The following is a 7,463-nucleotide window of genomic DNA, read 5'->3' as shown; positions in this document are numbered from 1 at the left end:
ATTTTCTGGATTTTTGTTTTAGATTCCGTCTCTCACAGTTGAAGTGTACCTATGATAAAAATTACAGACCTCTACATGCTTTGTAAGTAGGAAAACCTGCAAAATCGGCAGTGTATCAAATACTTGTTCTCCCCACTGTATATATATATTGTAATATTTATATATATATATATATATATGTTTTTCTTTTTGGTTTCTTGAACTCGGGGTTACCATGACCATGGGCCTTGATGAAAAGAAACAATAAAATAGAACTAGACACATGGCAATCAACTGTGACTCCTGGCAGACGTACGATACAAAGCCAGAGGAAGTTTGCCTGATCCTAAACCCTCCATACACCTACCGAAACGCAGGACGGAACTCCAAGGGCGGATGAATGACAACCGTAGAGAGGGCTCGCCTTCTGGGTTTTTGTCTGCTCAAACCAATGGCAGTTCAATGACTAACCACTCGACAGGGACACATGGCAACCAACTGAGGTCCGGACCTGCACAAGGTACGCAACTCGACGGTTTTGCCTGATCCTACCCATACAGACCAGCTGGAATCGACTAGACATGGGTTGATTCAGAGTTAGGATCCTGGAAGGGAATAACCCCTGAATTACACACAGGATTGAAAACATCCAGGACCTAAAGACTGGCGAACACGGAAGTAAATACATAGACAACGTGGAGCTAAAAGAGAAGGATCCGATGGGGAGCAAACTCCTAGGTTGCACTATGCTTTCCACATCCGTTGACAAAGCGTACCTAGACATCATGACCACACCTCTCGATATGGACACATGGCAACCAACCGAGGACCAAACCTGCATAAGGTGCGCAACTCAAGGGATTTTGCCTGATCCTACATCGAGTCGACAGACCTACCTAAACTTAACCATTCTAAAAACTATACCTGACCCTAACCCTAACCATTCTAAAAATCCATACCTAACCTTAACCCTAACCTAAATATTAAGAAACCATACCTTACCCTAACCTCAACCCTAACCTTAACCATTCTACAAACTATACCTAACCCTAACCGTACGGACAGACGACTTTTTAATTAACCCAACCTACGGGTTAATCTACAAGTGGGCAACCATGGGGCCTACGACTTTGGCCGGCCGCGCCCGGACCCCTCCGGCATACGCGCATATGAGTGGAGTGCACCCCCTCCCTTCCCCCCTCCGGTTTCCACGTCTCAGAGATAGAAGTGGATCAACCAACTCAAAACTAGAAACCTGACACAACAAGATGATTCAAAAGTATCATAACAAAAAAGTCTGAAATCACAAATGCTGATAAGTGCCAATGAGGCTATGCCCTCCAGAATTAAAATAAGTATCATAACAAAAAAGTCTGAAATCACAAATGCTGATAAGTGCCAATGAGGCTATGCCCTCCAGAATTACATGCATAATGTCTTGCGGAGTTTGTTGCATGATATCAAAGGCTGGGAATTCAACTAACTTGCTCCTTCTATTGATCCCATATGTTGTTTTCAGGCTGTTGCGAAGCAAGTCAGTCTGTGCCTTTTCTATTTCATCACACTGTCTGACATGCTTCTCCAATGTCCTTTTAGTATATGCATCCTCATTGAAGTGTGACTGCATGTCCTCAAAAGAACACTCAGTGTCTGTACTTACTGTAGGCAAAGCCCACACCCTCTTTACACCCTGCTAGTTCATGTTGTGCCAGGGAATCTCCAGAGAGAGACCATGGCACCATATAAAGTTCTTTCCGTTAATAGTTAGCATTTTAACCCCACTGTACAATGCATCCATGTCTTCCTTGATTCTAGTCAATATTACATCTACACCAGATTGACGGAGGTTTGCTGATCTAGCTTGATAGCAGCCAGTTTAGACCTGTATTTTGGATTTATATTTCCTAGGGTGTAGTACACCATTAACAATTTGTTTTTTGATGCTAAGGATCCTAGTGGATTACAGATCTCTATTTCATCCGTGTACAGAACAATCTGCAAATCATTTCGTTTCTCTGAAAATAAGGGTTGTGATTTTAGAAGAGCACCATATACAATATCATGAAAAAAACTTCCCCTGCACATCTGGGGTCCCTTTTCAACCATAGACAAAATCCTTGGGTGTGATAAGAACTGTTCTAGACTTTTGACTAATGGTAAATAATAAAATAATTTGTCTTTGATGAAAATGTCTTTTGATCCTCCACATTTCATCCTGCATATGGTTCGAGCAATGTGAATTTCCTCTGCATCCAAACAGCTAAACTGCTTCTTAATAACACTGTCCTGTCTAAATGTTGTTGCAACGCCAGCAAAAGGCCCAATGAAATTGTCAAATATATTCATTGCATCTTTTTCAAGTTGCCCTGATGTGCTTCCTGAATGCTTCTTTAGTACTGCCTCCATCTGCTTCCTGAGGTTGTCCAATAGTGATGATTGATACTGCTGTACCCCAGCAACAATGTCATTCACACCTTTCTGAAAATGAGAGCGAGAGAGGTGGGGATGTCATCAATCATGTATACCTATGATATTCAGATGTTCTTATGACATATTCATTAACATAAGGACATAAGGGATCAACAATAGTAAGGTGGACAACCTGGCACTGAGAATGAACTTAACCATCACTGAACCACTACAAAATGCTCTGCATAATGTAACAAACCAAATGATGTGCTCTGTTCAGAAAAAGCATCTTACCTGTGAGAGAGGATGCTTGGCTCTGGCATTTATCACAAAAGCAGTGGCATGTGTTGTCAGATTCTAAAAAAATGTTGACATTGAATGTAGTATCCTGAGGCTGGACATTACTAGTTCATGACAAGTATAATGTTTGTGACGGGAGAAGTGGTTGCGAAGTCTGACTATGAATGCTATTAGTAAATCTAAGTACTTTAAAAAAGATGGTCAATTTCAGTAGATTTACTCGGTTGGTGGCACTTACTTGTTGCACTGTGACAGCTCCATGTTGGTCAATGCCCCTTTGCCCTTCATCTGAGTCAGATGTATGGAGTTGCTGATCAGTGATGCTGGAGTTAGCTAGAAGATTATCGGGTTAAATGTTGTCGTGTGTACCACGCATCAAATTAACAGATGATTATTTGAAATTGTATTTAGTTTCACCAATAGTGCTATTTAAGTGTTTTGTTCCCATTTATCATCGATTATTTTCACATTAACCCAGCTTTAGCCATAAGAGTCATTATGGCTAAAATGATCGAGTAGCCTAATGGACAGTATGACTTTGGTCCGTGTATCGTCAGTTCATTAAATATTTTTTTTAAATCCAGAGAAAAAAAAAATACTAGCCAGCTACTTACGTGTTCCGGTGGTGCTTGGCTTTCCTCCGATGGCTGTTCATCTGGTCGGATGCAATCAAGTAGGTGTTGAAGGTGGTTTCTCTTTACATGATGGAAGGAATTGTACACTATATTCCTCAGTGCATCCGTCAATACCACAGAGCAACCAGAAATCAGGGCTGCGACTGTGCAATCTATTGATATGGCTCAATAACAGTTTCAATGAAAAAGTCATAAAAACGCAGCAGATAACGCACCGTCAAAGCATCTTGAACGTTACTAAACGCAAACGCAAGTAAAATGTTTCCAATGCTTTCGATGAAAAGGGCGGAAAGAACTGAAAATTATGTTCACAAGTATTTATAATATGACCAGTAATTTGATTGGAGTAGAGAACAACAGCACTGGGACTTTTAACTATACATGTATCACTCCGCTTTACAGGTGTTCTAATAACCGTAAATTACATTAACGATCGTTATCCATCTTAAATTGTAACAAACTTTGCACCGCAAATATGAACATATTTCCACAAATAACATTTGAGTTAAATTATGAATGGTCGTCAGGAGAGGACGGTAACGTGTAGAACTACACAAAGTAGCAGTAGCAAGCTAGTGTGTAGGAAAATGTATATGTGGTGCTTGGCAACAGTCCAGTACCAGACCAGTTGGGGAACTATGTGTGTTGGAGCCAAATAAATGATTAAATAAATAAACAAATCATAATCTGTTGTCGCTTATTACTGTTAAATAATAAATTGTGCTTGTAGAACTGTTGTATAAAAGCAATATCACACTCGAGGTCGTGCTGTTATACTGAATATTATTATATTTGTCCTGCGGCCTCGTACCTACGGCCGAATCACAGCCATGCTGATATTCAGCACTCCCTCTCATGTGTTATTGCTTAACTGAGGTACGTTCATCACATTATCTAGCTAAATAAGGGAGGCCTAAAAAACTAAAAAGTCAAATACGGTGCAAATCTTTGAGTCATCTAACAACAGTATGAATGAAGATGGAATGGGTGACACCTATCCAGGCATGGACCATATATCAACCGCAGTATTAAAAGGTAATGTTCATTTGTTTATACTCGTCTACCTTTCTCCTTAGCTAGCTAACGTTCATTTGAATTGGAAAGTTTGTGGGGTTTTATAAAGGTTTTTTGACATGCTTAACTAACTATAAGCTAGTAGGGCTTCTTATGCATTAAAGTTTGAATTGCTGATTCTTGTGAACCTGCATTTTCCATTGTTCTCACTCTTACCAGTGCTCAGGGCCTAACCATGAATATCAGCCTGAAATGTGTGTGTGTTAAAGAGAGCGCTGTACTGTATGAAATATGTGTGTGTATGAAACAAATGTATCAGTAGTGTGAAGCTGTACTGTGTGACCGAGACTGTGCTAATCTTAGAGAGACACAGGAGGGGGTGAATCATGAGACTGCTGACTGTGGTGTACAATGGACAATAACAGATAAGCTATACACACGAAGAACATATGTGAGGTTCTGAGTAATACTATAACAAACGTGATTAGTGTTGATAATAGGATATGGAGAAGGGTGAGCCGGTCAAGGATCGATTCAGACAAGGTGGTAAATTGTATGACAAGTGACAGTTTTATTTAAGAGTAAAGATATCTGGTACAAGCGTATACGGACTCGTTCATTCAGCTCATAAGGAACCAGCAGAAAAAAGCCCAAATAACAGAGTGCATAGACATTTTATACAGCACAGAAAGTAGGTTGAGTCTGGAAGTTCTGGTCCTCTGGTTGGTCCTGATGAGTTGGGCGAGGTCCCCTTCAGGCTAGTATCACTGTCCCATTGGCTCTGAGTAGAGTTCTTTGTCTTCAGAAATGTTCAGCTAAAACAGGAGATTAGGTGTGTGCGTAGATGTGCCTATTTTGACATTTCTGTGTGTCTCTGTAAAATGTTCAGACTGAAGAGGAGATTTTGTGTGTGCGTAGATGTTCCTGTCTTGTCAGTGTTTATAAAAGGTTTATGTCAGCCCTCTGTCCTTGGGTATGTGTGTGTCTCAGTATCTCGTGAAATGCAGTACCAAGCACCCCTTTCTTGTCCGTGTTTATAAAAGGTCTATGTCAGCCATCTGTCTCTGGGTATGTGTGTGTCTCAGTATCTCGTGAAATGCAGTACCAAGCACCCTTTTCTTATCGGTGTTTTATGACAGGTTTACGTCAGCCCTCTGTACTTGGGTGTGTGTGTGGGTCTCTGTATCTGTTTATGAGTTTGTGAGAAACCCTGTTTTGAAAGAAGTTAGTTATAACAATGTAATAGCAATATGCTTGTGTTATTTTAAATGGTATTTATTACATTAGCAACTATATCATATGTGATTGAATACTATAACAAACGTGATTAGCAACTATATCATATGTGATTGGATATTGACAACCTGTTGGCCTGGGCGCCTAGGTGTCTGTGTGTGTGTGCTGGAAGTAACAGTTAGCTCAGATAAGAAGCTGGGAAGCTGTAGTTAGCCTTGAGCAAGAACAGTGGCCATTGTATAACAGGTGTGAATAGCTCAGACAATATTACAGAGCTGTCTGACCCCAGTCTTTGGGGTGAAGGAGCGTAATCTACACAGCAACAGCGACGGGACAACAGAGAGCGCAAAGGGGCTAGGACTAGCTTATGTGCCAACACCAACGATAGGCTGGGTGAGTCTAAACCACGCCCAGTCTCTACTCTGACAGGCCGGCTCGGAAGTGGGAACTATCTCTGTCATGAGTATTTATTATAATGTCTTTGTCAGTAACAAGTGTCTTCTCTGTTTCCACCCTGCGGGGTGGTGCAGTGGACCCGTATATACGAAAAATGCATTTGCCATTTATTAACTTTTGAATTAAACAATTATTTTAATCAAGTTCAGGTGTCCTATTGTTCCTATCTCAGTTGAACTTTCGCAACCCTAACAAGTTGGCAAACCAAGTTTGCTAATTTTAACTAGGTAACGTTGACTTTTAGCAGTTAATAACTGCACGAACGGCCATTCGTTGAAAAAACTTGAACTTTGGTTAGATTGAGAGTGCTTAATTGCCAGAAATGGTGTTAATGAGGTGTAAATGTGCCCTAATGACTGACACCGTTGATTATTTAGCTTCGCAGTCTTTGGCGCCCTTTCTATTGACAATAGAAAATAAATAGAAATGGTGCCAAAGACGGCGAAGCTAAATTATCGATGGTGTCAGTCATTGTCTACAATCTTAGCTAGGCAAGCAAAGATTAACTAAGATTTTCAATTATGGGAGACAATTTAGCGTTAACGTTAGTTTCATTAGCTTGCACAATCTTTTGGTTTAAAGTAATTGACGTCAACGTTAATGATATACTGGTAGTCTAATTTTGTTAGCTAACATTAGCTAGCTTGGTAAATCATTCCTGTATTAACTGGAAAGGGAAGACAGTATGCTAATGTCTCATAACCTATATCAACCTGACACTTTGCGTCTATAAACTATGACTTAGTTGCTAATTACTTAACTATTTACCATGTGGTTAAATGTGTTTTTCAGCTGCTAATATAAGCACAGACATGCTGCCCAGCCTCTCTAAGGAGGATTTACGTGATCTCTTTCCCGGGCCAGAGCACTTCTTCAGAAGGAGAACCATTTGGAGATTTACTCAAGGTGAAAATGAGGTAATGTTAGATTTTGACATTTGGGAGACATTTAATCTAACCAAGCAGACAGTGTTTCCTGTTATCAAAGTAGCATTTCCTGGCCATCATTACAATACATGTATCTACAGATGTACTTGTTTTGGTGTTTGCTGTTAGGTTGTTGTTACAGTGTGGTGTTCTTTGCCTTTATAATTACTAAAGAATAAATGTATGTCTTATACAGGGTCAAGAATCAGACCTGTGTAGACCAGGCACCTCCTCTGGGACCTGTGATTCCATCCTCCTGTCCCCTCCATCCCCCCACCCATCCAAACCCAAGAGACCAACATGGTGCCACCAGAACCGTACAGCTTGTCAGCCCACAGTATGTCTTATACACAGACACAGAGTTGGAGCAATCAAGAAACACCTTTTTTGAAAAACAGCGTGCTGGACAAGGAGACTATATCCTTTCCAACGGTCTTCGCTGTCGATTAATCAGGAATACAGTAACAAGCATGATTTCCATTAAGAGAGCGGTAGGGGATGACTTCCA

At 40.5% G+C, this 7,463-nt stretch overlaps 2 long non-coding RNA genes across 2 annotated transcripts; one reads left to right on the top strand and one right to left on the bottom strand.

Moving 5' to 3' along the window:
- Positions 1-569: 569 nt before the first annotated feature.
- On the bottom strand, positions 570-3,073 carry LOC139569710 (uncharacterized). Its single transcript, XR_011673931.1, has 3 exons — positions 2,927-3,073; positions 2,683-2,745; positions 570-2,457 (listed from the first exon to the last, which is right to left on the bottom strand). It is a non-coding gene; the product is annotated as an uncharacterized lncRNA (long non-coding RNA).
- A 1,359-nt stretch (positions 3,074-4,432) lies between these two features.
- LOC139570456 (uncharacterized) lies at positions 4,433-6,172 on the top strand. The gene is made up of 2 exons (XR_011674072.1): positions 4,433-5,285; positions 5,381-6,172. It is a non-coding gene; the product is annotated as an uncharacterized lncRNA (long non-coding RNA).
- Positions 6,173-7,463: the final 1,291 nt, after the last annotated feature.

This window comes from Salvelinus alpinus, chromosome 3 (assembly GCF_045679555.1).
Source record: "Salvelinus alpinus chromosome 3, SLU_Salpinus.1, whole genome shotgun sequence".
Classification (NCBI taxonomy): Eukaryota; Metazoa; Chordata; class Actinopteri; order Salmoniformes; family Salmonidae; genus Salvelinus; species Salvelinus alpinus.
Note: the sequence above shows the minus strand (reverse complement) of the source record. Positions and strands in the feature narration are given on the sequence as shown.